This window comes from Portunus trituberculatus, chromosome 42, assembly GCF_017591435.1.
Source record: "Portunus trituberculatus isolate SZX2019 chromosome 42, ASM1759143v1, whole genome shotgun sequence".
Classification (NCBI taxonomy): Eukaryota; Metazoa; Arthropoda; class Malacostraca; order Decapoda; family Portunidae; genus Portunus; species Portunus trituberculatus.
In genome coordinates this window covers 23,689,919-23,697,181 of record NC_059296.1, presented here as the reverse complement: position 1 = coordinate 23,697,181, position 7,263 = coordinate 23,689,919, and the positions used below count along the sequence as shown (strand labels likewise).

Genomic DNA, 7,263 nt, shown 5'->3' with positions numbered 1-7,263 from the left:
TCCATGGTACAAAGAAAGGGTACGTATACCAATATACCTTATGTCACGGGAAGAGTAGGGCAGGGCGGGGATCGAGTGGCCAAGACTTAAGGGTTTACAGGAGCAGCTTTGTATGATGGCCGCTTTAATAATGACCTGCCGCTGTTCAGGTGATTTATTCCTTAATATCGCTTTGTGGAGAGAAGAAAGGACCTGCTAGGGATAACATAGACCCTTGATCATTACACACAAACACACACACACACACACACACACACACACACACACACACACACACACACACACACACACACACACACACACACACACACACACACACACACACACACACACACACACACACACACACACACACACACACACACACACACACACACACACACACACACACACACACACACACACACACACACACACACACACACACACACACACACACACAAACAGATTGAGATGAAAGAAAATCACCAAATCAACCAAATTCAACGCAAGGAAGGAAAATCTCACACACACACACACACACACACACACACACACACACACACACACACACACACACACACACACACACACACACACACATGGGACTGAAAATAACAAATACTTCTCCACATCGACCAAAATCAACACAAAGAAATCACAGATTACACAGAACATTAAGATAAAACACTCCAGTGGTCTACAACTCCCAGATCTTCCCATTCCTGATGCCTTAAAGAAAAAAAGGACCAATTTAGGACATCACACTGATTGATCCTCCTCCTTCTGATCCACTCCATCTGTGGCAGCGGCACCGTCCCTCCTAAACCCTCTCATCAAAATCCATTAGAAGGCGTCTGATTTGGCCCTCAATCCCGAAGACACAAATGAACATAATGGAAGAACTAAATGATAATTCTATGTATTTGTGGGAATTAGTTTCTTTTTTCTTCGTAATATAATTTCTAAAACAAAGGACACAAATACAGCAAGATAGACAGATGGACAGACAGCCAAAATATCTACAAAAACACTAAGCCAGAAAAAAAAGGGGGCGGGGAAAGTCAACAGTTATAGCATACTGAGAAAAGGAAAGAGAAAAGAAGAAAACTGAAAAAAAGAAAATCCTTCCACTGTGATAAAAAAAAAAAAAAAATCATTTATACACTACAGCAGGTGGCGGTGGCATCAACAGCGAGGCCGGCCCGCTACACCATGTCCTTGGGGCTTTCGGGGAGGTGAGTGCATTCCCGGCACATTGTTTTGGCAAGGTAAGGGAGGGGACGTCAGGTGTTACAGGTGCGGGAGGGGTGAGTTAAAGGAGGGGTGTTGGGTGCTTTGTTAGTGTCGTGTCGAATGGAGTGGATTGAGACGGAAGAGGGAGAATAGGGTTAGGGTGGGAGGACTTACTAGGTTGGTAGTGGTGCTGGTGGTGGTGGGGTAGGATGAGCTGAAAGAAGGAAATGGAGGAACGTAAAAGTGAAAGTAGAACAGTGAGAGAAGGTGCGTAGGTGGATGGTGTTCTATGGTGGGCGGTGAGATATATATATATATATATATATATATATATATATATATATAGAGAGAGAGAGAGAGAGAGAGAGAGAGAGAGAGAGAGAGAGAGAGAGAGAGAGAGAGAGAGAGAGAGAGAGAGAGAGAGAGAGAGAGAGAGAGAGAGAGAGAGAGAGAGAGAGAGAGAGAGAGACTGCTCAATGGAAAAAAAACAGAAGGAAAGGAAATAAAAAAAGCTTTTGGAAAGTATAAAACATTTGAAAAAAGGAACCAAAATACAAACAAGTAAAAATTTTACTAATCATACAACAACTTCCATTAACTAGTACTTAAGCTTTTCTTCCATCCCTACACTTCAGCACAGGAGCGGTTCAGCACACACAGGTACTAAAACACTTGAATATGAAGCATCTCCCTCCTCTTTCTTCTCTTTTCTACCCAACGCATATTTATTTCCTCTCCTCCTCGTCGTCCTCTTTCTCTCCCCTTCCTCCTCCTACTGCCTGATGAGAGTTATTTTCACTACAATATTTCTGGCGTCCATTTCCATTAGCGCTCCCACAAAGGCACCGAATTTTTGTCCCTACTAATGCTGCCAAGACCTCGCTGGCAGCGCGGCGCGGGATTGCATTAGTACTGGGATGTGTTTACGAGGCGCACACTTTTACGTGTCTCTCTTGCCAAGCACGTGTTTGTAAGTTGTTCTGCTGCTATTAGTGATATTACTAAGACTGCAAGTACTATTATTAGTAATACCGTGATAACAATTATTCCTAGCCATCTATTGCTGCTGCTTATGAACTAAACACTATTGTGGTTACAATGCTTATGATGACAATGATGATGATTATAATGATGATGATAATAATGATAGTGATGATGATAGTTTGATGATAGTAATTATGATAATAACAATAATAAGTATAATGATAATAATGATGTTATTAATGATACTACTACTACTACTACTACTACTACTACTACTACTACTACTACTACTACTACTGGCTATAGAAATAACAATCGTTATCATTATTATCATTTATTTTATTATTATTATTATTATTATTATTATTATTATTATTATTATTATTATTATTACTATTTATATTGTTTTTATTGTGAATAATATAATCTAAACTGCTATTTAACCAGCAGCAGTAGTAGCAGCAGAAGGAGTAGCAGCAGCAGCAGCAGCAGTAGTACTTATAGTAGTATTACTATTGGTATTAGTAGTAGTAGTAGTAATAGTAGTAGTAGTAGTAGTAATTAGTCTGCAGCTGAATTTAATTAAAATTCTTACATATTACATTCTCTCTCTCTCTCTCTCTCTCTCTCTCTCTCTCTCTCTCATCACATACACACACACACACACACACACACACACACACACACACACACACACACACACACACACACACACACACACACACACACACACACACACACACACACACACACACACACACACACACACACACACACACCTTGCGCACACACACACACACACACACACACACACACACACACACACACACACACACACACACACACACACACACACACACACACACACACACACACACACGCACACACCGCGTAGTGTAGTGGTTAGCACGCTCGACTCAAAATCGAGAGGACCGGGTTCGAGTCCCGGTAAGCGGCGAGGCAAATGGGCAAAGCCTCTTAATGTGTGGCCCCTGTTCACCTAGCAGGAAATAGGTACGGGATGTAACTCAAGGGGTTGTAGCCTCGCTTTCCCGGTGTGTGTTGTGTGTTGATGTGGTCTCAGTCCTACCCGAAGATCGGTCTATGAGCACTGAGCTCGCTCCGTAATGGGGAAGACTGGCTGGGTGACCAGCAGACGACCGAGGTGAATTACACACACACACACACACACACACACACACACACACACACACACACACACACACACACACACACACGCCCGGTAGCTCAGTGTTAGAGCGTTGGCTTCACAAGCCAGAAGACCGGGGTTCGATTCCCCGGCCGGGTGGAGATATTTGGGTGTGTCTCCTTTCACGTGTAGCCCTGTTCACCTAGTAGTGAGTAGGTACGGGATGTAAATCGAGGAGTTGTGACCTTGTTGTCCCGGTGTGTGGTGTGTGCCTGGTCTCAGGCCTATCCGAAGATCGGAAATAATGATCTCTGAGCTCGTTCCGTAGGGTAGCGTCTGGCTGTCTCGTCAGAGACTGCAGCAGATCAAACAGTGAAACACACACACTGATCTCGCCAGTGAGTTATTAATGGAATAAGAAAAATAAATCATGTATATTCCATCCTGTAATAATGGCGGTCGACAACATAATACTTTGACTACTAATATAAGAAGAGTAACTGTTTTGTTATTCATAGATCACACTGCTTTATATATCATTTCTGCTCCAGTTTCTTTTCCTTGTTATTTCTATCCACCATCTGCTATTTCCTCTATTGCTGCTCACTCTACTGACATCTCTTATGTTGAACTATTCTCTCTCTCTCTCTCTCTCTCTCTCTCTCTCTCTCTCTCTCTCTCTCTCTCTCTCTCTCTCTCTCTCTCTCTCTCTCTCTCTCTCTCTCTCTCTCTCTCTCTCTCTCTCTCTCTCTCTCTCTCTCTCTCTCTCTCTCTCTCTCTCTCTCTCTCTCTCTCTCTCTCTCTCTCTCTCTCTTTCTTCATAAGCGATATTCTGTCATGCAAAAATATAAAGGTTTTTACTGTCTGGATAGTCAATAACGACAAGTGAATGATATCAAATAACTACTAACTCGTATCCCACATGCCACTCGTACCTAACATTCAGAAAATCTTACCGAAACACCTGCCATTCAACAATCCAGAATAAGAAATAGATCCTGAACAGAACGTCATGTTGGAAAGCAATTGATATTATAAATACCTAATATTGATACTCCGTCCACCTACTTGTGTGTCTGCATTCCATGTCAGTAAAGGTCAGACCAGACATCCCAAAAGACACTCCAACCTTCGCCCTTTATACCAAAACCAAGTAAAAAAAAAAATTACCATAAAAGGTCAGAGAGAGAGAGAGAGAGAGAGAGAGAGAGAGAGAGAGAGAGAGAGAGAGAGAGAGAGAGAGAGAGAGAGAGAGAGAGAGACTTGAAAAGAAAGACGAGGCAAGAATATAAGAGACAGGTCGGTGAACCGTGAAAATGAGAAAGGATTGGAGTGCAAGAGAAAGACGGAGAAGGTAAAAAGATGGACATATAAATTCATAGTAAAGAAGGACAGATAGATAAGGTTGCCCAAAAATATATAGGTAAACACCAAACAAGACCCAAAATAATTAAAGGTAAAATGAAATACACTACCACGAAAGGGATCAAAGACAGGTAGAGAAATAAAGGCAAAAAATTAAACTAGAAGCATTAGGAGAGAGACAGACAGAGAGAGAGAGAGAGAGAGAGAGAGAGAGAGAGAGAGAGAGAGAGAGAGAGAACAAAATTTTCAGAAACTCTAATTAGAATCCGGAATTATTTTGAAGTTTAGTAAAAAATAAATGCCGTTTCACTGATGTTAAAGAAATACAATGCGACGGAAAATGGAACAAAAATTGATAAATGATTTGCAACAGGCGATTAAGAAATGACGTGTGTAATGCATAGGTGACCTCGATGGAAATAATGCTTCATTACGAATTCTATCATAAATACTTTTCTTATCATTTTGAATGTGAACATATTTACTTATAATGTGATGTATGAGAATGAAAGATACTTCTCCTGTTCTGCGAATTAATTTTGCACGTGTAAATGAGAGAGAGAGAGAGAGAGAGAGAGAGAGAGAGAGAGAGAGAGAGAGAGAGAGAGAGAGAGAGAGAGAGAGAGAGAGAGAGAGAGAGAGAGAGAGAGAGAGAGAGAGAGAGAGAGAGAGAGAGAGAGAGAGAGAGAGAGAGAGAGAGAGAGAGAGAGAGAGAGAGAGAGAGAGAGAGAGAGAGAGAGAGAGAGAGAGAGAGAGAGAGAGAGAGAGAGAGAGAGAGAGAGAGAGAGAGAGAGAGAGAGAGAGAGAGAGAGAGAGAGAGAGAGAGAGAGAGACACACACACACACACACACACACATCACGACCCAGAATAGCATCTCTTCAGTAATTATTTAATGCATTAGAGAGTTCAATTCCTAAGGAAACAAGAAAAGAAGTACGTATTTTGCTTCCGGCAGCGTATGGTGCTTTGTCATATTTCACAGTCTATGATTTTTCGTTTGCTACGAAACTATAGATTACTGGTGCATATTGCAAGAGCCTCTTCGATCACGGGAGTAATGCAAAGCAGAAGCATGACACACAGTCGGCGTCTGTCACAGTGGAGGCAAGAAATATATGAGTCGCCTTGATAAAACGCATATCTATCACAGCGCGCCGCCGCCATCTCGAAGGTGAAATACAGGCCACCAACACGCGCCTCTGCAGGTCTCTTCGATTCATACAAATATATGTTATGTACGTCCCTGCAGCATGCTTACCACACACCTCACCGCTAATGTGCGAGTCCCCTGTCATCTCTCCCTCACCTGTATCCGACCAAGAAATTCTACCTCACCTGTAATTCCCTGGCGTCTCCCTCGCCTATCATAGCTCCCTTACCCACCTCCAATCCTCCTGTCCTTTATCATATCTCCCTCACAAGATCCTCCCGTACCTTAACTCTCTCCTGGTAATCCTCCATCATTTACCATTTCCTACCTTCTCCCTTAAGTCGTATATCTCCCTCGTCTATTCCATCATCCCTGCCGCCTCTCTTACACCTATCATAGTCATATTATTTATCTCATTTCCTTTACCTTCTACCTTCTCTTTCCCCCACTCCTATGTTACCTTTCCCATTCCTATCTGTACTTCATCTGTAATATCTTCTTTACCTCTTACCTGCAATCTTTTCATATCTCCGACAGCAACCTACACCTTATATTTGTATCCACCAACATCTATTCACCTGCCATACTTTACCTGGTGCCCCTTTCTACTTGTCACGCGTCGTTAACTACATATAACACCATCAAAAATACCCGCAATCTTGATGGTAAACTTGGGAGGGTGTCCAGCAAAGTACTGTTCCCGTAACATAAATATAAAACATAAAACTGCAATAAGGAAAGAGCGTAGCGTAATAAAGATAAAATACAATCAGTCATAAAAATACAGCGTCAGGAACGGTAGAAAAAAAAAACTGTACTGTATTCAAGGAACGATGGATACTCTTTTTAGTGCCGCTAAAGGTCAGTGATAAAGAAAATATAAGGACATACAAAGGGATGGAATCAATGAGTTGGTCTCTGACACCGTGACATAAACGACGACGAGAAGACTCTCCATAAATAGTAATGAAAAATAAACTACGGATAATAAAGATGAACGACTTGATAAATTTCTTTGCGGAGAAGCATTAGTGAAAATATGGAGAGGGAAGAACGGAAGGAAGATCGATGACAGTCACAATGACGCACAACGCTACCGACAAGGAAAAGCGAATCACTCCTGGAAAAAAAAAGAAAAAAAAAAAGAGATAGATAAAACAACGGCAACAAAGATGAACTGGGCAGATAAATCTAAGACAGAATACAGTGCAGAGATATTTACTACAATATAATAGCAACAAATTTTGGGAAGACATGTGGAAGTAACTTTAGGGGGGAAAGAGAGAGGGGAGAGAAAGAGTGAAGAGCGGAGACCGAAAGTATGTATAAGGGAGGGGAGAGGAAGGAGTGGAAGGAAGGGACAGGGAAGGTCGTGAGCGACCGAGGGGGATGGAAAG

General features: G+C 42.0%; 1 non-coding gene across 1 annotated transcript; it reads left to right on the top strand.

The window, feature by feature from the left end:
• Window positions 1–3,084: 3,084 nt before the first annotated feature.
• Window positions 3,085–3,158, top strand: Trnal-caa. The gene has a single exon. It is a non-coding gene; the product is annotated as a tRNA-Leu (tRNA).
• The last annotated feature ends 4,105 nt before the right edge of the window (window positions 3,159–7,263 follow it).